General features: G+C 45.5%; 1 pseudogene; it reads left to right on the top strand.

Annotated features, from left to right (window-relative positions):
- The first annotated feature begins 400 nt into the window (after nucleotides 1-400).
- On the top strand, nucleotides 401-5,117 carry LOC106866721 (annotated as a pseudogene).
- The last annotated feature ends 5,845 nt before the right edge of the window (nucleotides 5,118-10,962 follow it).

The following is a 10,962-nucleotide window of genomic DNA, read 5'->3' as shown; positions in this document are numbered from 1 at the left end:
TGATTAGGTCACCTGATGTCACCAATTATGTTGCAGCTTGATAGAACATAGGGATTTCATGTAGAGTTTGAAATTAGTGCCTGGCTGTCTATCCTACTATAGTTGATAAAACATTTTATGGGCTTGTCTTGCAACAACTTAAGTGCGTCGGTACCTGATTTCCCGCAGAGCTGTCCTTGAAAGAGGAACCTCAGGTTTCTCTCAGATCATGGATTGATCACATTACTGAGCTTGCTACCTCCTCTTGATCTTCCTTATGTACTCTCATGTCTTGTAAATGTTCTATGATTTAAGAAAATTACTATTTGGGTCTCCCCTACCTTCCCAATTCCGATCCCATTGAATTTTTTTAAGAAGACAGATTTGACTTTAACTTTTACCAAGCCAGAGATGTTACTAAATGTCGAGGGTGCATGTTATTTTCCACAGAAATTTGTCAGGCAACCGCCTGAATGGTTCACTTCCAGACTCCCTCTGTAAAAATTAGTTTGGATCTCTCGTTTTCAGGTTTGGATTTTCTCGTTGATATTTCCTTTATGTTTGTACCTTTTCAAAATTAGTTTCGCACTAAATACTCTGAATTTTATCGTGTTAAGTAATTTCAGGTATGAATCTGATCAAGACATGTGCAACAAACCATTTACTCCGTCTTCGTCGAGAAATAGAACAACTATCTTATTGATTTGGACAGTGGTTCCTGTGCTGGCAGTGGCTCTACTTGTCCTTTCATATGTGATCTGGAGACAGAAAATAAAGCCTCAGAGTGAGTGTTCTCTCGCCTTGTTATAACATGTATTAAATTATAGGCAATTCTTTTTAGAAATATAGTACAAACGCGGACGCTCACAACATGCGCGTATACTCATCCGTATGAACGCACACACGCACACCTTACTCCTATGAGCACCTTCGAAGACTGAACCGGCACATCTTAAGAGATCGACGAAGTCACCGTAGGCGCCTCGCTGTTGACGGGTACATCACATACCACTGAAAGAATAGCGCCGGTTAAATCCTAAAATAATCCAGAGAAATATGACACTCATATCAAATCTAGGATTTGAACCTGCATGGGTTGATTCCACCGCAAGAAACCAGACCACCTGGTAGGCTCAGTTACGGTACCCAATACTTCTTTTCCTCCAAATGGAGTACCAGGCAAGGGCAATTTAGAGTTTTCACATGCTGAGTCAAGGCGCAGGCACGCAACTATTACTTATGTTACACGGGGATCTAACCTTTTGCGCCATCAGTTTCTACGCAAGATCCTCCCAGAGAACCAGAGCTTGTAGCTCCAGGAAGTGAAAAAGGTCATGGTGACCAACTGAAAAATACTGAGAATCGCCGTTTCACATACAAGGAGCTAGAGAAGTTTACGAATAAGTTTGAGCGGTTCATTGAACAAGGAGGTTTTGGGATGGTATACTACGGTTGTTTAGAAGACAACACTGAGGTTGCTATCGAGATGCGTTCTGAATCCTCGTCACATGGACTCGATGAGTTTCTAGCTGAGGTTCCAAATTTCGATCACCTCAAAAAGTTTGGAAGTTTAGACTCCAACTTCCGACGGTGTATGTGCAATACGTAGGCTAGCTTGCCACTCACCCTTGGTAGAGGAAAAAGTAGTTTGTGAAGTAAATTCTATGAGCCAATCACCAAGTTGAAAGATTATATTTATTTTTCTGTCTCACTACCTAGGTTCAGAGCTTGACAAAGGTGCATCACAGGAATCTAGTATCTTTGGTTGGTTACTGATGTGAGAAGGACCATTTAGCACTGGTTTATGAGTATATGTATCGAGGCAATCTATGTGATCATTTGACAGGTATGTCCATTGCAAATCCTTATCTGACAAAAGAGAAAGTCTTACTTAAAGAAAAATCAATTTTCAATACAAAAGAAAGGAAAAGAATTATAAACAAATTTGTTTTCATAAATTTCTAACATTTACATGTACAGTTATTGATCCGGTTCTAACTGCCACTTTTCACATGTATGAACGCAGAAATGGTGTTGCTGAAACCTTGAATTGGGAACACGTGTGCGGGTTGTGCTTGAAGCTGCACAAGGTGTACTGTAATTAAACACTTAATTGGTAGATTTATTTTAAGAAAAAATGTTGTAACTCAAGTGCTCTTGTTTTCACCGATGTTTTCTGGGATTTGCTGTGATATATGTAGGCCTGGATTATCTGCACAAGGGTTGTAGCCTGCCGATAATTCACGGGGATGTGAAGACAAGCAACATTCTCTTGGGCCAAAATCTGCAAGCGGAAATAGCCGATTTTGGACTCTGTAAAACCTATCTTAGCGACACACAGACTAACAGATCAACCGTTGCAACCGGGACAGCAGGTTACATCGAGCCCGAGTATGTTTCTCTGTTCATCACACATCATTTGGTACCCCAATTTTATATACTAGCTGATATTCAAATGAAAAGTAAACCGTATGTTGTTTAAATTTCTAGTACAACTAGCTGGCTTTGATGCGGAGTGGAAAGAGAACTAGTAAACTAAGGGCGTTCTATGCAACACCTTCTCGTTTTTATCGCTTAAAGCAGTCTCAGATTAACTGTAATGAGGTGTATCTGCTCCTATGTACTACGTACTACCACACTGGCAGGCTCACTTGTTAGAGATATAATATGGTTGGGATTAGAGAGATAAGATAGAATCAATTTAAACGATATTACTTGTCTTGTACTCCAAGTCTATCTCCCCTTGTACCTTTATATATACCTCACATGAGAGGCAGATCAAGACAACAACATCAAGCATCGTGGAATGCCAAATAGGCTTCCAATCTCATATTTCCACATGGTATCAGAGCGGTTAACTAATGTCGTCAATCTTTGGCCACACCTTCCGCATCACGTCGCCTCCGGGAAGATCCTCCTCGGTAATCTTCCTGGAGGGCTCCCATCCATAGTTTGTCCTCCGATCAGCAATTAGTTTAGATCAATTCCAAAGTTTCGACAATCTCTAGATTTTTCCAGTTTCCAATCTACTAGATTGATTTTTCGTAGCCACGCATGAATCCGAGTACCCGGCGATCCTCAATCTTCTGGTGAGAAATCGACCATTGATCAGTCATTGCAGCTACGTCAACGGCAACGCGGAGATCACGGACTTGGCCGATCATGGCCCGATCGTTCCGTCCGGCACGGCGGCAACTACGACTGCACGGCATCACGATCTACGGCAACACGGCAGGCGCGCACAACGCTGCCAAGGTCCTCGGAACAGATCGATTCCGTGCCGGCTTCATGCGGGTCCCCTGTTGCACACCGTCGCTGTTCCGCATCGACATGATCGATCGGCTCCGCGGGATCGGCCGGCGCGAGACCTACCACGACATCAAGCTCCGCACGGGATCCTTCTCCACTGACATGCAGTCCAGGAGATCCGGCCGTGTGAGGTGCATGTAATGCATGCACATACACCCGTACGTAGCAAGCTGATACATCAGGCACGTGCAGGTCTTCATCACGTCCAGAAGTGGAAGCAATTCCATCGAGCACCGAGGACCGAACAAGCAGCCGCGACACAACCTGGGTCTTCATCTACTCCGAGCCGACGCACCGATCTGCACCGATCTACACCGAACGATCTGCACCGAACGACATCACGCCTTCAAGCTCTACGACTACATCAAGCCCAGCTACGAGCTACCTCTACGTCGAGTATATACACGAGAAGCAACGTCAACACGTATCCATCCACACGCCAGGCCGGTGTGGAACGAGATGCAATACTTGGTCGACTTCTCAGGCATGGCGCCACAGCACGGCATCGACGCATGGTTGCCAAAAGGGACGCCTTCAAACGACGCACCGTCATCAACAAGCCTGCTGTCGCCATCGCCGACGCTTCATCGCCAAAGGTCTTCATCATCAACGCGGTTTTCAACAAGAATCATCGTCTACCAGCTGCCACCGCTTTGTCCACATGGATGGACATCTCCCACATCCTCTAACAGTTCTACTGCAAGACACATCATCGACGACGGGCATCCCTGCGTCAGCATCAGCGACGACAGCATCAACCTCGTCTTCGACGGCTTCGACTGCATCGACACCAACATCACAATTTGTGATTACTCACCTCAGTTCTGGCAAAGCTGGCGATTGCACGGCAGCTCGATGGGTTCCCACCACTTCAGGCAAAACTGGTGGTCTCATCTCCTTTGACGCGTTTTCTGACATCCGCAAGACGCCCCCGACGACACCCTCTAACATCTGCAAGGTGCATCGTCTTCGACTGCAGCTCCGTCTCTACATCATCATAGCGCAATTTTTTTGCGTCTCCGGCGATGTGTGGCTACATCCACTACGAGGACTACTACTTTGACCACGGCTATATCATGATCGGCTACCTCGACATTGACATCAAGGGCTACGTCTACAGTAACTCATCGGCAACAACTCCAGTCAAAGCGTCCGCGTCATCACTAGCGTCCATGACACTCCCACTATGACTGCGGGAGGGAATAGAGGAGAGACAAGGGACGTCACTAGAAGGGGACGGCAGGCACCGCCCTAGGTGACGGACCAGTCCATCAGAGACACAGTTGATGATGGCGAAGCGGAGAAGACGACGAAAGCACAAAACTTCAAATCCAGTCGTAATCGTCCGCTTCGCTCCCTACGACTGAGGGGGAATGTTAGAGATATAATATGGTTAGGATTAGAGAGATAAGATAGGATCAATTTAAACGATATTACTTGTCTTGTACTCCAAGTCTATCTCCCCATTGTACCTCTATATATACCCGATATGAGGATCGGATCAAGACAACAACATCAAGCATCGTGGAATGCCAAATAGGCTTCCAATCTTATACCACATCACTCAGAGCAGGGATGTTTACAGCTTCGGTGTTGTTCTACCGGAGATAGTTACCGGTGAGCGTCCGGTACTGTCTAATCATGGCCATATTGTTCAGCGCGTCAAACGAAAGATTGCTGCTGGTAAGATCAGCCCAGTCAATGATGGCCGGCTCGGTGACACCTATGATGTCAGCTCCATGTGGAAAGTGGTGGACACCGTGCTGGCCTGCACAGCGGATATTCGGAGGCCAACAATGGCCGCTGTGGTGGTACACTGGTACAGCTGAGGGCTAGTCTTGCCTTGGAGGAAGTTCGTGAGGACAGTGGCGTCGGGGGAAGCTTCGCGAGTACTGTGGCGTTGGTTTCCACAGTTGGTCCTTCCGCAAGATGAAGCTGTGCCCAGATGTGTTTCATTGCATCCTTGTCTTGTTGATGAGTTCTCAATTTTAAGCTGTCGCAGAGTCTTTCATTTGAATAGTTTCTTGTGAATTACCTAGCCTGCAAGGCAAAAACTAATATGGGTACGGAGTACTATTTATGTTGTGTTGTGTGCAATGTGAGGTATTCTACCACATTAATTCCATATTTGCACGCAATAAGGTGTGGGTAAGCTCGGTGCATCCCCATCAGGTATGGAGCTAATTCCCATGCTTATTTGTAAGAACATGTGGTTGGTCCGCATACTCAGATGAAAAGAATATCGAGATGAAATGATTTAGTTCGAAGTAGCACGGTGGCCCGCGCGAAATGCGCGGGCTAGAACTAATGATCGTTGTTTTATTATTATTTTTGTATGTGTGCCGATGACTTTTTCACTATTTGTGCCTCTTTTGATTCTCTGCCATACTAGTATACTCCTCCTTCTGGTTGGGTTTATACGGCCCGCACGGGATTTAATAAAGGACTTTGGCGAAACATTACTTGGTAACACGATGCTATTGGGACACAAAAAGCTATCGTTGTATTCGTATTAGAAAACTTAATCAACAGTATAATGTTTATATACCTATTTTTTTATAATTGTTCGTCAAAGTTTGACACAAAATTCAATGCAGGTCTTATAAATCCGGATGGAGAGAGTATAATTCACTAATATTGGATTTTGTCCGATACGTATCTATTCATCATATTTTTAATTCTAAAATCGAAGACATGATATTTGTATACCTAAGGGCTTCCACGGCGTGGCAAAAGCCAAATTTGCCACGTAGGTCAATTTGGTATTGATCCTAAATTTTAGTTTTATGCAGTGCAGATAATGCCAAACTTGCACGTAGATGGGACCCTAGAATGAATTAATTACTCATTTTCATATCTCTTCTTCTTTCCCAATTTCACTTTCCCATCAAATTCTCCAACCCCAACTCCGCCGGAGCCCCACGGCACTACCTCCGCTCGCGGCTCTACACCTCCTCCGCTCCACCGCCGCGCACCCTCTGCACCACCTCCGCACGCACCGCCTCTCCCTGTGCCCAACGCCACTGTGGAGGTTCTAAGGGATATAGTTCCATATCTAAATTGTGAAATTCCTCCTGTGAGCCTCTTATTCCCCAAATACCCTAGGCGGCCAGGCCACAGCCGCCACCGTACTCCCAACCTTGTCTGTCGCTCCGTTACTGCTCTGCTTGGCGCCTCCCATCACTGCTTCCTGTTGTTAGTTTGGACTCGGTGTTCTTTTTAGAGATTCAGCCGAACGTAACATCATCCGAACGATTTGTAGGACTCGTAGATCTCATATCATTTGAGCTAACTATTTGTTTTCTACGGTACTTTATAGCGATATTACATAAAAACGTGTTTGTTCCACTAGCCGACCATTAGCTCATACATGATGTTGAATTAGTAGTCAGAGTAAAATTTGAGACCATGCATGCAATGCAATTCACATTTTTCTTAGCAATAATAAATGGTATATATAGAGTAATAATTTTCAAATACTATCTGTGTAGCCCACATTTATCTTACTAACAGTATATTGGTATGCAGAGTTATAGTTTTCCAAACATTATTAATAACTCGTCCTTGAAAAAAAATCACAATGAATAGAGCTTGTTACTACTTCTAGATATTCTCAGGATTCACGAATAAAAAGAAGATATCCAACGGCTACAATAATTGGGGAGATGTGGATCAACGTGGAGCCTCCCCTCGGTACCCCTCAGGGTCGGATTGAGAGGACGCGAGGAGAAGGTCGAGGACTTACCACGACGACGCCCGTACCATCACCACCAACTCCAATTTAATATATTGGTATAGATTATACGTTATAACCCATCAGTACACAAAACTAAGGTTCATATGAGAAAACTGACGAATCAATTTGTTTGCATTGATAGATCATGTGTACGTCAAATTATATTGAGGTAATAGCACTGGTGGTACATAAACTTGTATTGCGTGAGCAGTTTAGTACAACAACTTGCAAAATGGGGCCAGGTGGTCCATTAACTTGTAATTTGGGTGCAAAGTGGATGTATTAGTCCGAAATTAGCCAGTCGGCGTCACGGTGGACTTCAGACAAGTTTATATTTTTTGCATTTAAGCCCTTCAGTGTGTTTTTAGGTCCCTCGGTTCTCAGGCGAGGTGTATTATGAAAAAAAGAACTGATAGGGTTTGTTTTCTCATTCATGTCCCTGCCTCTCCGGCCGATTACCTCTCTGTCTCTTCGTACCCTACGAACCGTTTCATCTCCACCTTGAGGGTGACGGAGGAGGCGATCAGTTACAATATTCATGATAACGAAACATAACGTGAGTTTAAAATTTACATAATTCTTCTATCTGTGTTCGGATAAGAATTTACATCACGAGCTACACTTTATTGTTTATAGAGATATTTATAGGTGTTTGCTTCGTAGCAAATCATTTAGTCATATTTGATGTTAATTAGTAGCCGGTTTTGAATTAGGGACATGTGTTGACAAAAATAGTTATAAATCTTCAAATACACGTTAATATCTTATTCTTGAAAAAATAATATACTCTAGATTATGACTAATAGACTTAGCTTATTATTTAATATTTGCTTGACCCGTGAAAAAAACCCGATGGAAAATAATGTTGAAATGTCGTCGCGTAATAGGGTATGTTATGTTTGACACCATAAAAATAAAAATAAATTTAACTTAATTACCACCGATTATAACATATTGGGCTTATAACATATTGGGCCTATTTGGGCCTGAAATCATTGTATTGTTTATTATAGCACATCAGATATACCTTCAATTATCGTTAATTCTACAAACTGGGCTTAGTTGGGCCTGAAACCATTTTAATGTTTAGAGACAACCCATCAAACATACCCCTTATTAAATCTGGACCGTTAGATGTAAGATCCAACGGCTACAATAATTGGGGTGTGATGTGGATCAATGTGAAGCCTCCCTTCGGTACCCCTCATATTGCTTTTAGTATATAATAGACTCGGATCCTGACCCGCCATTCGTCGGGAACAAACTAAAACTGTCACCTAGCAAGCCTGCATTTCTCCGGTCCACTCCTTCCACCTGAATGCTTCTCAAGATTTCTCCCAGGAAGGTCTAGCTTTGTCAAACACTACCTGATTCCCATGTTTCCAGATTGACCAGAAGATCAAAGTGACACTAGCTGCTACATCCCTCCTCGCCTTGCCTCGAACCTAAATCTCCGACCACCAATCTCCCACAGCCGATTCCTCATCCGGCAGACACTGAACGACACCCCACCCATACAGGACCTTCTACCAAATCTCCCTAGCCATGACGCAACCTAGTAGCAGATGGGCAATTGATTCCGGGTCCTTATCACAAAGAGGGCAGCGGGGAGGATGATCTAGTCTTCTCCTCTCTAGCCCGTCTGCCGTCCAACATCGATTGTGGCACACCAACCACAAGAAGAATCTACATCTCGCCGGTGCCTTTGATTTCCAAAGCAAGTCCGTACAAGCCCACGACTTTCATACGATGAGCGCACAGAGAAACTACCACCCAACGGACAACATCCCCAACCGTAAGCAACTCCACATCCTCAAGACGATCCCATATTGACAAAAACTCTTGGAGCCCCTCCAGGTCAAGCTTAGGACTCACCTGCCAAGCCCAATTCCCATTCGGCCATCCGCAACCGAGAGTGGTCCATGTCTCCTGCAAGTGCAAACACCTTCCGCGCGATCTCACTATTAAGGACAGGCCCCCTCAAGCAAAGGGTAAATAAATAACTCTGACTTTGTGATCCACTGGTTCCCCTCACCTGCGATAGTCTACTCGGCATCAGAAGGTGAGGAGAACCACCGATCAACATCTAGCCAATGTTGTAACCATATTGGATCCACCGGTCTACTCCATGACCTTCGTAGCCTAGTCAGGTTTAAATGAATAAATAAAGCCAGATCGTTGTTTTAAAGAAAAACCTTGACTAGGCTATGAAGGTCTCTGTCGACGACCCGTTTAAATAAATAGCTCTAAATAATCACCAGTTTTTTGGGTATGCCCGTAGCGGTAGCAACCGGGTTCCATTAGCGAATAACGGAGCAACCAAAGGATTTAGCTACTCTCCTCGACCACCTCTATTGATGAACACTCGTCACTACTCCAGATCAAGGCCAAATCATTTAGCTGGGACTTCAGCTCATTACTCGTCCTTTTTGTTGAACTATAAGTGGATCGTGCTTCTTTCTCCATTAGCTTGAGCTTTTGGTTCAACTGGTTTGATGCATGAAACTCTTCACGTTTCTTAACATGAGCAAACATTATTGCCGTCCAGCGGAGACACGCCCGTGATTTTCCCTCTAACCAAGAACTTGAGCAAAAGCTGGGCACCGATGGAGGTGCCGGGAGGTACGGGTAGAGCCCAACCATACCCGTACCGGACGACCCGACCCTCAACCGCAACCTGTACCCTTACCCGTGATTGGGTATGAAATTTTACCATGCCCCGTGACCCGCCACCGGTACGGGGGACCCGTGGTATACCCGACTCGCTCCGGCGATTGGCTTGGCTTGGCGTCGGAGTGGGAGTTAATGGGTGGCGAAGTTCCACTTCGGCAATGCCATGTTGAGGGGCTTTGTGTTTAGTGAGAGCGACATGCGTGTGTGTTGGTGATTCCGTCGGCTAACAAAGACACATGGGACACAGTTTTACCCAGGTTCGGGGCCCTCGAAAGATAATATCCCTACGTCCTGCTTGTCTGATCTGGTATTGATGGAGAGATTACAAGGTTGCCGAGAAGGTTAGGGTGCGCAGATGAGATCTGGCGAGTGCGTCTAGGGCGACTTGTATGCGAGATTGCTGATCTTGGCTCCCCTCCTGGTCCTTTATATATGCAGGAGTCCAGGTTTCGGGTAGAGTCCAAGTCGGTTACAATAGAGAGATATACTATAATTAAGATTCCTTATCTTGAGTCGCAAGATTAGACATCTGGACTCCTGGAGTCGTAGTAGGCCTCCGAGTGGGCTTCATGCTAGGCCGTAGTGGGTATACAAAAGATGAGAACCTGATGGGTCACTCCCATGTCAATGGGCCTCTTGTATTAGGCTAACTTATATCCGAAGGAATTAAGTTGGGCCTTAGGGCCCGTTCGGCAACCCTCCACTCCACAAAATATGTCAACTCTGCTCCCAATTCTCAAATCCGCACTCCACATATGAAATGAGGATCCGGAAATTATGTTTGGCACATGGATCTCCACCAGCTTGAAGTTGAACTAAAAAAAACTGAAAATTCTATAGCAGAGGACGGTTGTTGCAGAGGGCCATGGCTGCGGACGGCGCTGACGAGGATGGAGGGTGTCGTCGGGCATTGATGAGGGTGGAGAATGGCTACGGAAAGCTAGATGCCAGCCAGGTCCGATGGCAGAGAGCGGCGCCGGGCAATGTCGGGGATGGAGGGCGTCGCCAAGGTTGGAGGACGACGGCTGATGACGTGAATCCGGTCGGGACCGGTGTTAGAGGGTGGCGGCGGAGGTGTGGCGGCGCTAGGGTTGGCTCTCCTTGGCTGTCACCCCAATGGAGAGACCGAGAGAGGAAAAGGACGGGAAGCGATTCGAGCCTGATCATTTTTCGAGCCAGTCAGAGGTAGATGGCAGGTTGATTGCAATTTTGGCGAACTCTCCGATCCGGTGAACCCAGAAACCCGGGAATGTGCTGCTCCGGAA

Source organism: Brachypodium distachyon, chromosome 4 (assembly GCF_000005505.3).
Source record: "Brachypodium distachyon strain Bd21 chromosome 4, Brachypodium_distachyon_v3.0, whole genome shotgun sequence".
In the NCBI taxonomy this organism is placed as follows: domain Eukaryota; kingdom Viridiplantae; phylum Streptophyta; class Magnoliopsida; order Poales; family Poaceae; genus Brachypodium; species Brachypodium distachyon.
This window is presented reverse-complemented; position numbering and strand designations above follow the sequence as displayed.